This window comes from Balaenoptera physalus (genome assembly GCF_965194825.1).
Source record: "Balaenoptera physalus genome assembly, chromosome: 9".
In the NCBI taxonomy this organism is placed as follows: domain Eukaryota; kingdom Metazoa; phylum Chordata; class Mammalia; order Artiodactyla; family Balaenopteridae; genus Balaenoptera; species Balaenoptera physalus.
The window spans coordinates 16,561,671-16,578,992 of record NC_138888.1 but is presented as its reverse complement, the minus strand read 5'-3'; the positions used below and the strand labels follow the sequence as shown (position 1 = coordinate 16,578,992).

Sequence of the window (17,322 nt, the reverse complement as noted above, 5' to 3'; positions counted from 1 at the left end):
TTTCTTGAGGTAGGCTTGTAAAGCTATAAACTTCCCTCTTAGAACTGCTTTTGCTGCATCCCATAGGTTTTTGGATCATCGCGTTTTTGTTGTCATTTGTCTCTAGGTATTTTTTGATTTCCTCTTTGATTTCTTCAGTGATTTCTTAGTTATTTAATAACATATTGTTTAGCCTCCATGTGTTTATGTTTTTTCCGTTTTTTTTTTCCCTGTGATTGATTTCTAATCTCATAGCATTGTGGTCAGAAAAGATGCTTGATATGATTTCAACTTTCTTAAATTTACTGAGGTTTGATCTGTGACCCAAGACGTGATCTATCCTGGAGAATGTTCCTTGTGCACTTGAGAAGAAAGTGTAATCTGCTGTTTTTGGATGGAATGTCGTATAAATGTCAATTAAATCTAGCTAATCTGTTGTGTCATTGAAAGCTTGTGTTTCCTTATTAATTTTCCATTTGGATGATCTGTCCATTGGTGTAAATGAGGTGTTAAAGTCCCCCACTATTATTGTGTTACTGTCGATTTCCTCTTTCATAGCTGTTAGCAGTTGCCTTATGTATTGAGGTGCTCCTATGTTGGGTGCTTATATATTTACAATTGTTATATCTTCTTTTTGGATTGATCCCTTGATCATTATGTATTGTCCTTCCTTGTCTCTTGTAACATTCTTTATTTTAAAGTCATTTTATCTGCTGTGAGTATTGCTATTCCAGCTTTCTTTTGATTTCCATTTGCATGGAATATCTTTTTCCATCCCCTCACTTTCAGTCTGTATATGTCCCTAGGTCTGAAGTGGTTCTCTTGTAGACAGCATATATATGGGTCTTGTTTTTGTATCCATTCAGCAAACCTGTGTCTTTTGGTTGGAGCATTTAATCCATTCACGTTTAAGGTAATTATCGATATGTATGTTCCTGTGACCATTTTCTTAATTGTTATGGGTTTGTTTTTGTAGGTCCTGTACTTCTCTTGTGTTTCCCACTTAGAGAAGTTCCTTTAGCATTTGTTGTAGAGCTGGTTTGGTGGTGCTGAATTCTCTTAGCTTTTGCTTGTCTGTAAAGCTTTTGATTTCTCCATTGAATCTGAATGAGATCCTTGCCGGGTAGAGTAATCTTGGTTGTAGGTTCTTCCCTTTCATCACTTTAAATATATCATGCCACTCCCTTCTGGCTTGTGGAGTTTCTGCTGAGGAATCAGCTGTTAATCTTATGGGAGTTCCCTTGTATGTTATTTGTCGTTTTTCCCTTGTTGCTTTCAGTAATTTTTCTTTGTCTTTAATTTTTGTCAATTTGGTTGCTCTGTGTCTCAGCGTGTTTCTCCTTGGGTTTATCCTGCCTGGGACTCTCTGCGCTTCCTGGACTTGGGTGGCTATTTCCTTTCCCATGTTAGGGAATTTTTCGACTATAATCTGTTCAAATATTTTCTCAGGTCCTTTCTCTCTCTCTTCTCCTTCTGGGACCCCTATAATGTGAATGTTGTTGCGTTTAATGTTGTCCCAGAGGTCTCTTAGGCTGTCTTCATTTCTTTTCATTCCTTTTTCTTTATTCTGTTCCGCGGCAGTTAATTTCACCATTCTGTCTTCCAGGTCACTTATCCATTCTTCTGCCTCAGTTATTCTGCTATTGGTTCCTTCTAGTGTATTTTTCATTTCAGTTATTGTATTGTTTATCTCTGTTTGTTTGTTCTTTAATTCTTCTAGGTGTTTGTTCTTTAATTCTTCTAGGTCTTTGTTAAACATTTCTTGCATCTTCTCGATCTTTGCCTCCATTCTTTTTCCGAGGTCCTGGATCATCTTCACTATCATTATTCTGAATTCTTTTTCTGGAAGGTTGCCTATCTCCCCTTCATTTAGTTGTTTTTATGGGGTTTCATCTTGTTCCTTCATCTGGTACATAGCCCTCTGCCTTTTCATCTTGTCCATCTTTCTGTGAATGTGGTTTTTGTTCCACGGGCTGCAGGATTGTAGTTCTTCTTGCTTCCGCTGTCTCGGTGTTGCCTTCTTTAATTAATCGTTGCCTTAAATCCTCCACTTCCCTCAGATTTGATGGGTCCCTTCTTTGTTTCCCATGTATACTGCAGCACAACTCAGTTACAATTCAGTTATTATATTTACTTGTTGATGTATTGTCTTCCCCTACTAAAATGTAAATTTCTTGAGTGGAGGCAACTGTGCTTCTATTAATTTTAATATTTTCAGCACCCATTATCATATAGAGTGAGTAGTAGACACTCAACAAATGTTTATTGAGTAAGCAAAATATGTATACTATATAGTACATATGCAAGTATAATATATAACAATAATACATTAGAAAACGTGTCATTTCATAAATCAGAATGTTAAGTAGATGATCACTTTCATATATTTTTGCAGTTCATACTTCTTATTATGGAAGTCTCTAGATTTATGGATAAGTATGGTATAATGAGATTTCTGGTTCTTTATTCAACTATTTTATACAATTAAAAATATTGAGTATTCTCTAAAGGTATCTATAATTGGAGAATTGTGAAATAGATTTATATGTAATAAATCTGCTGAGATAGAAGTTTCTGTATAGTTTTGAGATTATTCTTGACCATCTAATATAAAATTCATTCCCCATAACTATAACAAGATTAATAGCCAACTTTTCAACAGTTTTGTAGTGTTAGATTTGAAAGGCTGGCACGTAACAAAAAACAAAATTATTTTATTTTAGAGAGTTGATTCAATTTAATATTGTTTCACTGTTTTAACCACTCATTTTAAATACATTATAATTTCTTTTGAAGATTCTGAATACTGTTATAGTAATAAAATCTTTCATTTAAATGTTTTCCTTTGCACATAGATCCTTATGTATTTTCTCCATTAGCAGGCTTAGCAGTCTCATGATTCACCACAGTTGTCAATTACCAATGAAGTGTATGTATATGATTTTTAAATTACTGATTTAACTATTTGTTAGTTATTAAAGGTTTTGGAGATTGAGAATAACTGTGCATTTATACTGTGTCTAACTCATGAAGTTAATCATCACACTCTCAGTGCCATAACACACACACATACCTAGCATCTGGCCAGCAGTCTATGCTGGGGAGAAGTCAGCTAAGGGCCATGACAGTAGAAAGAAGATGGGCAAAGTTAGATGAGATGAACAGAAAAAACAGGGGTCAAGGAAGGGGTTGAAACTGCATGGAGATCAGTTGGTGAAACTTCTTATAACTTTCTCTGAATCTTCATCTTAAAATGCCATTCTAGATTAATATTTTAACCAATTATTATAATTTTCACATATCACTGAGACTGTTAGTTCATTCCAAATGTTTATGGTTGATGTAAGATGTAAACTGGTTCTTTCAAGTGCTTTCATTTCCTTTTCTCCTCTTTTTTTCCCTTTTACCCATAAATAGGAGCTTATTATCATATCACATATTTATATCATGTTTTCTTTTAAAGATATTTGCATACAGGATGCATTAGCCAAAAATTACATTAAAAGGGGCACACTCAGAAGTAACTTTGTTTCCATCTTAAAGCCCTAATGTATTGAAAGATAATAATGGGGTATGAATTGGAAAATACACACAAGGTAGTTAGTTATATAATATGTTTTGATGGATTATAACCATTCTGCCTTAGATTTATTGCACTTTTCTTGATCCTTAGAAAATGGTAGCACTCACCACAAAACCACAATACATAAATTGCCAAGTGTGGCTGACTTGCACATTCCTTTTAGAGGAACTTATAACTGGTAAGCCTTTTAACCATAAGAAATGGTCAATGTTCAATGAACTTGAGGCAGTGTATTAAATGAGAAATTTGGGAAGTTTTTTTTTAAGAGGAGGTAATGTGGATCATTGTGTTACTTCAGTTATTAATATTTACTGTTTTTCTTTAGAAAATAAATTACTGTAGGCTTATAAAATTGAGAAATACATTTTCTGGTAACATAATCCTTTGTTCCCTTTAAGCTTTTAACTAACACTAAATCTCAACATGATAGGTAACTTAAAGTAAGTAGCATTTAGGTGACTAACTTGGTGTGTTTCTGTTATTTTATTTTTGCAAATATCTATGTAAAATGATTCAGTATTACAGCTGTTTTATGCTATAGTTTATGCTACAGGTGAATTATACTTATCCTGTTTTTAATTGTAAATGATGATAGTATTTGAATTTTAGATTTTTAATTGCCATAGCTATAATTCTTACATTTTAAATCTTAAGAAAATAATTTGATATTATAGAATTTGGGGGGCAGCAAGTTTGCTTTGCCTTAATAAAGATGTAATATCATGCTCCAAGAAATACAGTTCTAAAAATTTGCTGTTAAAATTAATTTTGAGATTTTTCATATTCAATTAATGACATTTGTAAATTCTTTTAAAGTTAATCAGATGTGAAGTGCATCAACTATTACCTACTTGGCATTTGATGAGATACTTACATACTACACCAATAATGAAAAAGGTATTTAAAATAGTGTATGTAATTAGGAAGGTAATACTTTTTTTTTTTTAAGTTGAATTCTGAAATCTTCATTGAGGCCAAAAAGTTTCAAAACTTGCTTTAACTTTAAAAAAGTTATAGCTAACTGACTGCACAGTCTGATCCTGTCAGCCAGTCCACAGAGAGACACAAGTTAAAGTTAGTAATAAGAAACTGTTAACATCATATTGACAACCTCATATGTTAAGTTGAAACATTCTACCTTCCAATTAGACATCCTGGGGAATTGAGTAACCGTTGTTGAGGTCAGGGGCTTTGCAGTACAAACAGTTCTGTTACAATTTGACATATGTGTTCCTAAAAAACACCATACTATGGAAAATAATACAGTCAAAAAATAAAAAAACAAAACCCTACAAGACTTACGGGAAACATGGAATTGGGGTACAACACTCAAAATGTCATCAGTGAACATTTAGAAAGACAGGAACCTTAAAAAACATGATAGTGTAGTTTTACACATGTTAAATGGCTAAGAAATATGTAAATACTTGTACAATATTTATACAAATAAATATTGTACTTTGCTTTTAAACCCTCCTGAAGTTTGCCTTGTAAAAGAAGTTTCCACATAGTTGTGGAAACTTGTTATTGTGAAGTGGTTGAAGAAGGGTTTTCTGAAATCACAAGGGAAGTTGAACACAAGTTGTGGATGGGTGTGACTGATTCCATGAAGATGCAGTGAGCTGAGGTAGCTGGCAGATGTTTGAGGTGTGTTCACATTCACATTTTGTGTATTCACATGCAGCTTGTTTCAGCTGAGTATGGTTTTCTGCATTCACCTAGTGTTTCTGGCAGATGAAATCACAGCAAAATTCATTTAGTGTTCAAATTGTTCCCTAACATATCAATTGCATTGAAACAAATTTACAGTTTCAAAACAAGTATTACAGCAGCACTGACATAGCCGAGGGTAAGGCAAACACTTTTAGTTTGGAGGGATAGCTACCATTTTTTATAGTAGTCTTTAATCTAGATGTATTCTGATCTGTATTTAGAGATTTATTGCAACAATATTTTTTGAACATCTACTACTTGCCTTACACTTTCTAAGTATTCAGGGTACAGCAGCAGTGAACAAGGTAGTCTCTCCACTTTGAAACTAACATTACTTGTGTAAAAATTTCTGTTTGTTGTCAAGGGTTAGTTTTAAGAGGTAAAATTGGATAGATGAATGGAAGAGGAAGTCTGGTAAAAAGAGTCTACTGGGCAGCAAGGCTTTTCTCTAACCTCTTAAATATATATACTTTTACAAGACAATTTCCTAGGGTTCTATCCAACTCAAGATTCCATTGTTTATAGAAAAAATTATCATTTCTGGAAGTCACTATGGAAATCAGTTAAATTTTAGGATGGTATATATGGTTAAAGTGGAAAGACCTCCTTCTTGTCCGTAAGCTAAAGGAGAATCCCAGTGCAGTTGAGAAGTGAATTTTAGTTTTATATATTTCATCCTATTTCTCTGTGATATTTCAGCATGAACTATATATTTTTTGTTATAATAATTAAATTTGTTCCAGCAAAACTCAACCATGTACAAACTGGGCAAAGATAAAGTATGTATACCAGTTTACATAATAATGCTAAACCGTTAGTGTTAACTCAAGATCTTCTATAATAAAGGCCACTGTACACTTGCAGCCTTCATTGGCCTTTCTCGTCTTCTCTTGTAGATACTCACCACCCCAAACTCCTTCTTCATAATTCCCTTTCCTCCTGTCCCTCCTTCTTTTAGCCAGACAGGTGACTGACTCATTGTCTCCAGAACCTGCCCAGTATTTGGTTGCCTTGCTTCATACTTTAACCTTCTTATTTAAGTACCCATGATTCAAGACCCTCCCACACCCTCCCTCAGCCCAGAGAGCCCTTTAAACACCTATAGCACAGTTTATATCACTTATCTGGCACTTATATGCAACCTAATATTTGGTTTTCAGGTAGCTTTATCTGAGTTACCCAATTAAAACAAATTATTTGTCCCATATACATGGGAAAGGAAGGCCTCAAAGGCTCAGTCAACTCCTTCAGTATTCTGCAGCCAGAGTGGCCTGCAGCTGTGTTTGCTAAGGTTTTGTTCCTTTGTACTTTGTGGAAATTCATGATATTTAGAATAAATAATTATTACTACTAGTGTTTGTAATTTCTGCTACAGGCGAGGCAAGTGTAATACCATTAATTTTCACTGTGTTATCACTAACCCTGTAAATTCTTGGAGTTTCCTTCATTTTACAAGGAAGAAATGATAGTGTTAATGGCTACCATTTACGTAAGCTATTTTATTTACTTGTTTGCTTGCTCTGTGTTCCTTTTTATTATCTTATGTGTATTACTCATTTAATTCTCAAAATCATGTGAGGTAGCTACTCTGTCATCACCATTTTGTAGGTGAAGAAACTGAGACACAGAGGAGTTTAATGATTTGCCCAAGAAGACACTGCAAGTAAGTGACAGATTAAATTTCATAAATAAATGAGCACAGATTATAGAATCCTAGAATTTATACTTAACCAGCCATTTAATTGTCTCATCTTATTAAATGAAACAATGCCCACTAATGTAGAAATTGACGGTGAAATATTTAGCAGTGTTATTTCTGTTTTTAATTATTAATATGTTCTTTCGCCAGAAAATTTTAGAAACAGATGGTTAAAGTAGAGTATTGTTTCTTGAAATTCTACTGCTTAGGAAAGTTTTAAGCTTATCTGAGAGCTACATTTAATTTATTCATTGATTTCTTTTTTTAATAAGACTTTAATAATGAAGGCCAACACTTTGTCAAGTTTAAATTACATAAATCTAAGTAGTTTATATAAGATACATTACCAGTTACTCCTTCTTTTTTATTTATTTTTTTATAAATTTATTTATTTATTTACTTATTTATTTATGGCTGCATTGGGTCTTCGTTGCTGTGCGCGGGCTTTCTCTAGTTGTGGTGAGCGGGGGCTACTCTTTGTTGTGGTGCACAGGCTTCTCACTGCGGTGGCTTCTCTTGTTGCAGAGCACAGGCTCTAGGCATGCGTGTTTCAGTAGTTGTGGCATGAGGGCTCAGTAGTTGTGGCTCGCAGGCTCTAGAGCACAGGCTCAGTAGTTGTGGCGCACAGGCTTAGTTGCTCTGTGGCATGTGGGATCTTCCTGGACCAGGGATCGAACCCATATCCCCTGCATTGGCAGGTGGATTCTTAACCACTGCACCACCAGGGAAGTCCACTCCTTTTTTTTTTAAAGTTGGATCTCTGGGAATTTTGCTTTGCTCCATCATTTATTTTGTATGGTACCTCCTGGACAGGAGCAGTCAACTTTAATCTTTTACATATTTGTATAGTCATAGTTTGGGGGTTTTGTTTGTTTTTTAATCTCTTATCAAGGTTTGTTTAAAAGTAATACATCTCATCTAAATCTATAATTTCAATAGTAGAATAGTAGTGTTTACCCCTATCCCCTCCCCTCTCATCTCTCCCCATTTCTCCTGGGGTTAGAATTGCGAGACCTTTGCTGTTTTCTCGGACTTGATGGAAAGCCAACTTCTGGTCACATATGGTTAATATTCTACAGTTTTTTCATTAACAACACACACACTTTTCTTACCAAAATGCTAGTAGGGGAGGGACCTTGGCGATAGAATCCACCCCTCATAATAGATTAGGTGGCTAGGCTAACAGTATTTACAGGAAAAAGTAATATAAATACTGAATATGGATTGAAGCAAAAAATTGTGAAATAAGTATTGGGCAGATGGACATAGGAGTGAAGAAGCATGGTTATGTTCTGGGATGGGAACTAAGTTATAAAGCTAACTCTTCATTTCCCACAGTAGGAAATCCATAGAAAATGTATAAAATTGAAAAATCAAGAAATAGCCCTATAATCATCTTTGTAGGAATGTGGAGAAACAGCTCAGTGTTGACAGTGGAATATGGAATAAGATAAAAGTGGAGCGGCATGAGACAGGGAAATTGCTGGTTTCTCGATAAACTTTGTAGTACTATTTGGCTTTTAAAAAACTATGTACGTGTTTTCTTCTTTAAATTTTTATTTAATTTTTCATTATAGGGTATGCCCTTAAAATAGTTCCAGAACAAAAAGTTAAGATATTTTAAAATCAATTTTTGTATATAATGTTTAGTGTTTGGGCTAGAAGAAATGTTGGCCTTTAGGGAAAAAATTAATAATGACTGTATAATGTTTTATACATAGTATAACCAAGAATATTTTTCTTTGAGTGTTCTTAAATTATATGGTAGGATTGTCTCATCTATGCTCAGATTTTAGTTAATGCCAGCACCATAGATGCCTCTCAAATGTTTATCTGCAGCCTAGACCTCTCCTCTGAGCTCCAGGTCCATATATCCCAACTCCCTCTGTGATATCACTGTTTTGAGGTTTTAAAGGTACCCTAGACTCAGTATGTTCAAAACTAAACTTAGAATCTACCCCTTTGTTTTCTTGGACCTTTTCTGTTGTTCCCCAGTTTATAGATGGGACCACCATCTGAGCAAATAAGAAAGCAACCTTTATACCTCCTTCTTTACCCCAATATCTAATCCATCTCAAAGTTCTATTAAATTTTACTTCCTAAATATCCCTGAAGATTTTCCTTCTACTCACTGTCCATTGCTATCTCTGCAGTTACAAGCTATTAACCTTTTCATGGCTGACTACAGCATTTTTCTAACTGGTCTTCTCATACATTCTTTTGCCCCTTTTCTCTGTACTATAGCCATTCTTCATACATACAGGATTTCTTGATCATGTCACCTTTCCTGCCTCTGAGCTTAAATCTTTCAGTGGCTTCCCATTACCCTGAAGCTAAAACCTCCAAATTTTAATGGCCCAAAAGGCACTTCACGATGTGGCCCCTACCTTTTTCTTGCTGCTGCTCTCTATAGTTTTTCCTCATGTACTCCCTTCCAGTCTGTTTTTGAATGATGTGAAAGGGATGAAAAAGATTACTGTGTCAGCAACAAGGTAGACTGAGAGAGCAGGCAGCAGATCTGGTAGCAGGAGGCAGACAGAAGATAAAATAGTGGACAAGTTAAAACAGTTACCTAAATTATGAGCTTGTTTTGATGTGCCTTTAATCCAGGAATGTCTGTGACCTGGAGAGCAAGGGTATAGACTCTAATACTTGTATCTCCAACATGGTATCTGCTGCATACTAGGCACTCCTTAAATTCGTGGGTTGTGGATGATGATGATAGGCCAATTTTAAATATCCAGTTACCTCATAAATGCTCAAATTTTGATCAGACCTATAAGTCCTTTTGCTTTGCTTTATCGTTGTTTTTTAATCTGAAGACTGTGGTCTCTTCTTGTGAGTACAGTTAAACCGTTATTTGTGTTATACTCTTACAGTCCTGGAAGAATTCACAACGGTAAACAATAGTGAAAATGAAGACTTGATAATTATCATAACATGAAGTCTGAGTGAGCCATTAACCGATACTTAGTACTCTGCACTGTCATAATATTGAGAGGTCAGAAATAAATTGCTTACATACTCTAAGAAAGGAAAGAACATGGCACATTTTGTAAATCTTGCCAGTATATTTACGGTTGGGTTTTGTAGTACTGTGTATACTCTGCTACTATTTAGAATCCTTAAGAAATTATTCCTCCTAGATCATTTGAGCTGGTGGCAGGTTAGGTGCCAAAATTTTGCACCTACTGTTAGAAGCATACCTATAAAGTATGATTTCTTTATTTTCTCAGAAGAGCAGTCATTTTGCATCTTAACCATAGAAAACATATTTCTATTTATTATTAGAAATAATTTTCCAGATTAAGTTGTAAAGTATTTCTTGGTTTTCCTTTCATAATTAAATAAATACCTGTTTGTTTCAGTAATGTGTTTAGTTGTAAAACTTATTCACTCACCCACAAAGGCTACATTTAAAAATAGTTATCTTGCCTTGTCCTTAAAGTTTACTTTTGCTGGATGCAGAATGTGGGTTGATTGTTTATTTTCCCTTTCAGCACTTAAATTTTGTCATTTCAGTATCTTCTGGACTCCACTGTTTTTTATGAGAAGTCGGCATTCATTTGAATTGTTGTTTCCCTATATTTCATTTCTTTGGCTCCTTTCAAGATTTTCTTTTTCTTTGATTTTCAGCACTTCTACTGTTAGGCTGCTGTGTGGTTTTCTTTGGCTTTTCCTGTTGAGGGTTTGCTGATCTTCTTGATCAAGATCTTTTTGTTTGTTTGTTGTTTTTAAAACAGGCTCTGGCCAGTTTTATTATAGAAAAATTTTGCATGATTTACTTTTCACCAATCTATTTTGGCATGCTTCTAATGATATCAGAATCACCTGGATCATTGATAGCCATTGTGCATATTCTTTGGTATTTCCCACACGCTGTACCCAATTCAACATTATTGCCACTGTAGACGGATACCAGTTTTGGCCAACATGGCATAATACTCTGTTTCAGATTTCCTCAACCTGAGCAGTTGTTGGTGAGGATGACAGGTTTCACTTTGCCTTGTCTTATTTTCAGAGCCTGCATGTACCCCAGCATGTACTTTCCACTTTTCATAAGGAGTTGGAATCTTGAGTTGATCTGGAGTCTAGAGTTGATTGACTTAGGCAACTTTTTTGTCTTCTTTATGACCACCACCTTCCTGCCTTAGGTGCAGGATGGCGCCCAACCAAGAGCAACCTCCAAGATGGCCGGGGAACCAGTCAAGATCTTCTTGATGTGTAAATTTATATCATTTACTAACTTGGGGAAATTTTTAGCCACTGTTTCATTAAATACTTTTTTCTACCCCATTCTCTCTCCCCTTTTCTTCTGGGTTTCCACTTACAGGTATATTATATTAGAGTTATTGATTCTTTCTCACAGGTCCCTGAGGGTCTGTTCGTCTCCCTACCTCAACCATTCTTCTTTTCCTCCACTCTTCAGGTTAGAATGATTTCTATTGCTTTGTCTTCAAGTTCACTGACTCTTTCTTCTGTCATTTCTGATCTGTGGTTAAATCTAGCCAGTGAATTTTTTTATTTCAGAAATTTTTCACTTCTTGAATTTGCATTTTTTTAATAGTTTCTTTTTTCTTTTTTTTTTTTTTTGGCTGAGAAATCCAAGTATATTTGCCTTTACATTCTTGAACATAGTTAAAATAGCTGCTTTAAAATCCTTATGTGCTAATTCTAGCATCTGGGTCATCTTGGGCTTGGTCTCCCTTAGTTGCCTTTCTCTTGAGAATGGGTCACTTTTTCCTCTTTCTTATGTGTAATAATTTTTTTTTTAACATCTTTATTGACGTATAATTGCCTTACAATGGTGTGTTAGCTTCTGCTTTATAACAAAGTGAATCAGTTATACACATAAAATATGTTCCCATATCTCTTCCCTCTTGCATCTCCCTCCCTCCCACCCTCCCCATCCCACCCCTCTAGGTGGTCACAAAGCACCAAGCTGATCTCCCTGTGCTATGTGGCTGCTTCCCACTAGCTATCTATTTTACATTTGGTAGTGTATATATGTCCATGACACTCTCTTACCCTGTCACATCTCACCCCACCCCCTCCCCATATCCTCAAGTCCATTCTCTAGTAGGTCTGTGTCCTTATTCCCATCTTGCCACTAGGTTCTTCATGGCTTTTTTTTTTTTTTTCCTTAGATTCCGTATATATGTGTTAGCATACTGTATTTGTTTTTCTCTTTTTGACTTACTTCACTCTGTATGACTGACTCTAACTCCATCCACCTCATTACAAATACCTCCATTTCATTTCTTTTTATGGCTGAGTAATATTCCATTGTATATATGTGCCACATCTTCTTTATCCATTCATCTGTCGATGGACATTTAGGTTGCTTCCATGTCCTGGCTATTGTAAATAGAGCTGCAGTGAACATTTTGGTACATGACTCTTTTTGAACTATGGTTTTCTCAGGGTATATGCCCAGTAGTGGGATTGCTGGGTCGTATGGTAGTTCTATTTGTAGTTTTTTAAGGAACCTCCATACTGTTCTCCATAGTGGCTGTATCAATTTACATTCCCACCAACAGTGCAAGAGTGTTCCCTTTCCTCCACACCCTCTCCAGCATTTATTGTTTCTAGATTTTTTGATGATGGCCATTCTGACCGGTGTGAGATGATATCTCATTGTAGTTTTGATTTGCATTTCTCTAATGATTAATGATGTTGAGCATTCTTTCATGTGTCTGTAGGCCATCGTATATCTTCTTTGGAGAAATGTCTATTTAGGTCTTCTGCCCATTTTTGGATTGGATTGTTCGTTTTTTTGTTATTGAGCTGCATGAGCTGCTTGTAAATCTTGGAGATTAATCCTTTGTCAGTTGCTTCATTTGCAAATATTTTCTCCCATTCTGAGGGTTGTCTTTTGGTCTTGTTTATGGTTTCCTTTGCTGTGCAAAAGCTTTTAAGTTTCATTAGGTCCCATTTGTTTATTTGTGTTCTTATTTCCATTTCTCTGGGAGCTGGGTCAAAAAGAATCTTGCTGTGATGTACGTCATAGAGTGTTCTGCCTATGTTTTCCTCTAAGAGTTTGATAGTGTCTGGCCTTACATTTAGGTCTTTAATCCATTTTGAGTTTATTTTTGTGCATGGTGTCAGGGAGTGTTCTAATTTCATATTTTTACATGTATCTGTCCAATTTTCCCAGCACCACTTATTGAAGAGGCTGTCTTTTCTCCACTGTATATTCTTGCCTCCTTTATCAAAGATAAGGTGACCATATGTGTGTGGGTTTATCTCTGGGTTTTCTATCCTGTTCCATTGATCTATATTTCTGTTTTTGTGCCAGTACCAAACTGTCTTGATTACTGTAGCTTTGTAATATAGTCTGAAGTCAGGGAGCCTGATTCCCCCAGCTCCATTTTTCATTCTCAAGATTGCTTTGGCTATTCGGGGTCTTTTGTGTTTCCATACAAATTGTGAAATTTTTTGTTCTAGTTCTGTGAAAAATGCCAGTGGTAGTTTGATAGGGATTGCATTGAATCTGTAGATTGCTTTGGGTAGTAGAGTCATTTTCACAATGTTGATTCTTCCAATTCAGGAACATGGTATATCTCTCCATCTATTTGTATCATCTTTAATTTCTTTCATCAGTGTCTTATAATTTTCTGCATACAGGTCTTTTGTCTCCTTAGGTAGGTTTATTCCTAGATATTTTATTCTTTTTGTTGCAGTGTGTAATAATTTTAGTTTATAACTTGGACAGTGTGAATGACACATTGTAGAGACTCTGGAGTCTACTGTGTTCCTCTAGTGGGTATTGATGTTTTGTTGGTGGTTTGCTTCCTTACTTGTTTGTTTCAGTAGGCAGTTAACTTGGCTGAAATCAAACTTCAAACTGAAATGTCAGTTCTGTTATTTTAGCCTTAGCCTGGCCATTTGGAATCTCTCACGTATGTGTAGTTTGGGGATCAGAGATACGTGCAGAATTTATACACAGAATTTGGTGCTTCTCTCCTTTCTATGATTTACTGGCTAGATTTTCAGCTGTTGTGGTCATGCCACAACATGACCTATCCTTTGGTTCATTAAGTGAGTAAGACTACAGATTTACTTGTTTGGGTTTTAGCTGAGCAAACCAACTGAGGCCTGCTCTCTGGCTAAAAGCCATTTAAAAAATGGAAAATCACCCTGTGCTGTCCACTTCTTCTACGTACTGACTTCCTTCACCTCCCCACCCCCAGCACCACCACTCTCCCTTTGCTGTTTCTGCCTTCAATATTTTTATATGTTGTCTAGTTATAGGAGTTGCTCATGAGAGAATTCATCCAGTAGGAGCTACTTAGGCATTACAGGAAGTGGAATCCCTAAAATACAGTTGTACGTTTGAACAATATTCTTGTTAGTGTACTTGATAGTCTTTATTAGAAAAGCAAGCAAGTGTGATAAGAGTTTTTCAAAGAACTTTAGAAATTTCTGTATATGTTTTAACAATAGAATAAGTTGAAATTTATTTTCATGATTCATCCACTTTTAAATAAGAAAAGTTGTCCTGAATTAGACTGAGAATTTATTTATTTGCCTCTCCCTCAAATTATGTATATAAATTTCCAATCTAGATTATTTGAAATGCATTTTAGAAGCAAAAAATATGAAGAAACCATCCAGTAAAACCTTTATTTCATCCAACAAATGTTACATCTTTGACTGAGATCCTGGGGATACAGCAGTGAACTTCAAAGTTCTTAATCCTGTGGAGCTAACGCTTTAGGGATAGGCAATGGGTAGGTAGGTATGTCAGATATTGATAAATGCTATGAAGTAAAAGCAAGGTATGAGGATGTGATAGGGAGGGAAGGGAAACAAGTGTGGCATTATTTTAGATAGAGAGATTGGTCAAGGAAGCAGTCTCTGAGGAAGTGACATTTGATCAGAGGTGTTAATGAAGTAAGAGAGAGAGCCATGCAAGTATCTGAGTGAAAAGTGTTCCAGGCAGAAGGAGCAACGAGTCTAAAAGCCCTAAGGGAGGAATGAGATTGGCTTCTCTTTGGAAAGTAACCAGCGTGAGGGAACTTAGTTTGGAACTGAGGGAATAAAGATGGTGGTAGGAGACAAAGTCCCACGGGTGGTAGTTAGCCAGGGGCCTTGTGTAGGATTTTGCGCCAGGGAAATGATTGTTCTGATTTACTTTTCACAAAGATCACTCTGTTCAAAAGAGTGGGAGGTGGGGGTAGAGCAAAGAGTTAAGGCAGGGAGGAGACCAGTTAGGAGACCTTCGCAGTAGTAGTCTAGGTGAACTATGATGGTGGCTTGGACAAGAGCAGTAATAGAGGTGGGGAGAAGTGGTCAGATTCAGAATATTCTTTTGCAGATAACAGCCAACAAAACTTTATAATGGATTAGATATGGCATGTGAGAAGGACCAACTGAATGACTGGTGGTACCATCTCTCTTTCACGGAGGTGAAAGAGACTGGGAAAGATTTGGTTTGGATGGGGGAAAATTGAGAGTTCAATTTTGGACATAGTAAGTTTGAAGTGAATTTTAGATATCCAGAAGGATATGTGAGGCAGGCAGCTGGTTATATTAGTCTGGAACTCAAGGGAGAGAGAGCTCCCTTGGAGTTGGACATAACAGATTTGCAAAGCCTCTCTTTAAAGTAGTGTGTTTGGATGAGATTACCTTGAAGAGGAATGTAGGTGTAATTGAAAAGAAACCCTGGATCTGAACTCCATAACTCCCCAACATTTAGATGTTCCGAAAGGGAAGAGGATCTGACAAAGAAGACTGAGAAGGAGCTGCTAGTGGCTAGGAGGAAATCCAGAAGAGTATAAATCTCAGAAGCCAAGTGAAGAAATTGTTTAAAGAATGAGGGAGTGGTTGACTAGTTCATAAGCTACAGAGAGGTCTGGTGAGATGAGGCCTGAGGAGTGACTGTTAAGTTTGACAACCTGAAGATCCAGGACAGCTTTGATAAGTGTAGTTTCAGTGGAGAAAAACTATGAAAACCTGACTGGGGTAGATTTAAAAGTGATAAGAGGAAGGAAATGAAGACAAAGTATAAACCACCCTTTCAAGGAGTTCAGCCCAAAAGAGGGAATGGGCAGATAAATGAGCTGATAGCTGGAGTGAAGTCAAGGAGGCTTTCTCAAGATGAGCAGTACTGTAGCCTGTTTATTGCCCCTTATTGTTGTGTTTAAATATCTTTACTAATTTCCAGTACTTTCCTTTTCTCCTGCAACCCATTTCTAGAAACACTACATTGAGTGCTAAAAATTGTGTGTGTGTGTGTGTGTGTGTGTGTGTGTTTTAGAAATAGATTTGAGAAATGTGTGATGCAAATAACTTGGTTTGGCAGTGCTTTTACCTATGAGATGTAACTAAGCTGAAGTCACACAGACAAACGAATAAAGGAAAAATTAACCAAATGATAATAAAAAGCTTGAGAGTCTTTACCAAACATGATATCTCAATGAGCTTTTATTGTGTTGAGGATTCGGGAGTCCTGTCATAACTAAATTTACTCAAAAGTGTTTTAATATCTACTGTTATGCTGAAAACTGTCTACAAAGCGCTAGGTGTGTAATAATGGACAAAAGAGACCTAATTACTATATTCATAGAGTTTACAGACTTATATTTAAGCTTATGGAAAAGAGAAATACTACAGATAAGAAATTTGTTTTAAAGAGATTGTCTTATTGTCAAATTTATACTAAAATGAAATGTATTTTAATTATTATGCAAATGGAATGATTTTAAATATTTTAATATGTTATTTAGGTTTAATATACTTTATACTATTTATATCCCAAAGAGGCTTTCAAGATTAAACACGGTTTACATTAGGAATATTAGGAATATAAATAAGTTAGGTAATTCTCAACTTGGGCCATACGTTAGAATCACTTGGGGAGCTTTTAAATATCCATACACTCATGCTGCTCCCAACCAATTAAATCAGAACCTCTGGGCTTGGGGCCCAAGCATTAGTATTTTTAAAATACTGATTTTATAGAAACGGAGGGAATAAAATGCTGCTAAGCCCCTGAGAATGAATTGATTACACATTTAAAGATTAAGTATATCTGAAAATTAAGGCAAAATATCAAATGTTTTGATTTACAGATCAGTTTTAGACAAAGCAGGCAAAGCTATTTGTAGGACCAAACTTTTTCAGGATCCAAACTTTAAAAATTTTAAGTAGAATAAACAAGATTACTTACTTTAGGCTGTCCTCTGATCATTAAGAAAAAAATCAGTAAAGTTACTCAGTTTTCCCTTTTAAAACAACCTTGACAGTTTCTTATTTGAATGCCTTTTGGTACAGCCATTATAAAGCATTTTTCAGTTTTCCCTTTTAAAACAACCTTGACAGTTTCATTTGAATGCCTTTTGGC

General features: G+C 35.7%; 1 protein-coding gene across 5 annotated transcripts in view; it reads left to right on the top strand.

The window, feature by feature from the left end:
• TAB2 (TGF-beta activated kinase 1 (MAP3K7) binding protein 2) overlaps window positions 1-17,322 on the top strand; it is an 86,395-nt gene that overhangs the window by 31,862 nt on the left and 37,211 nt on the right. The window lies entirely within an intron of this gene.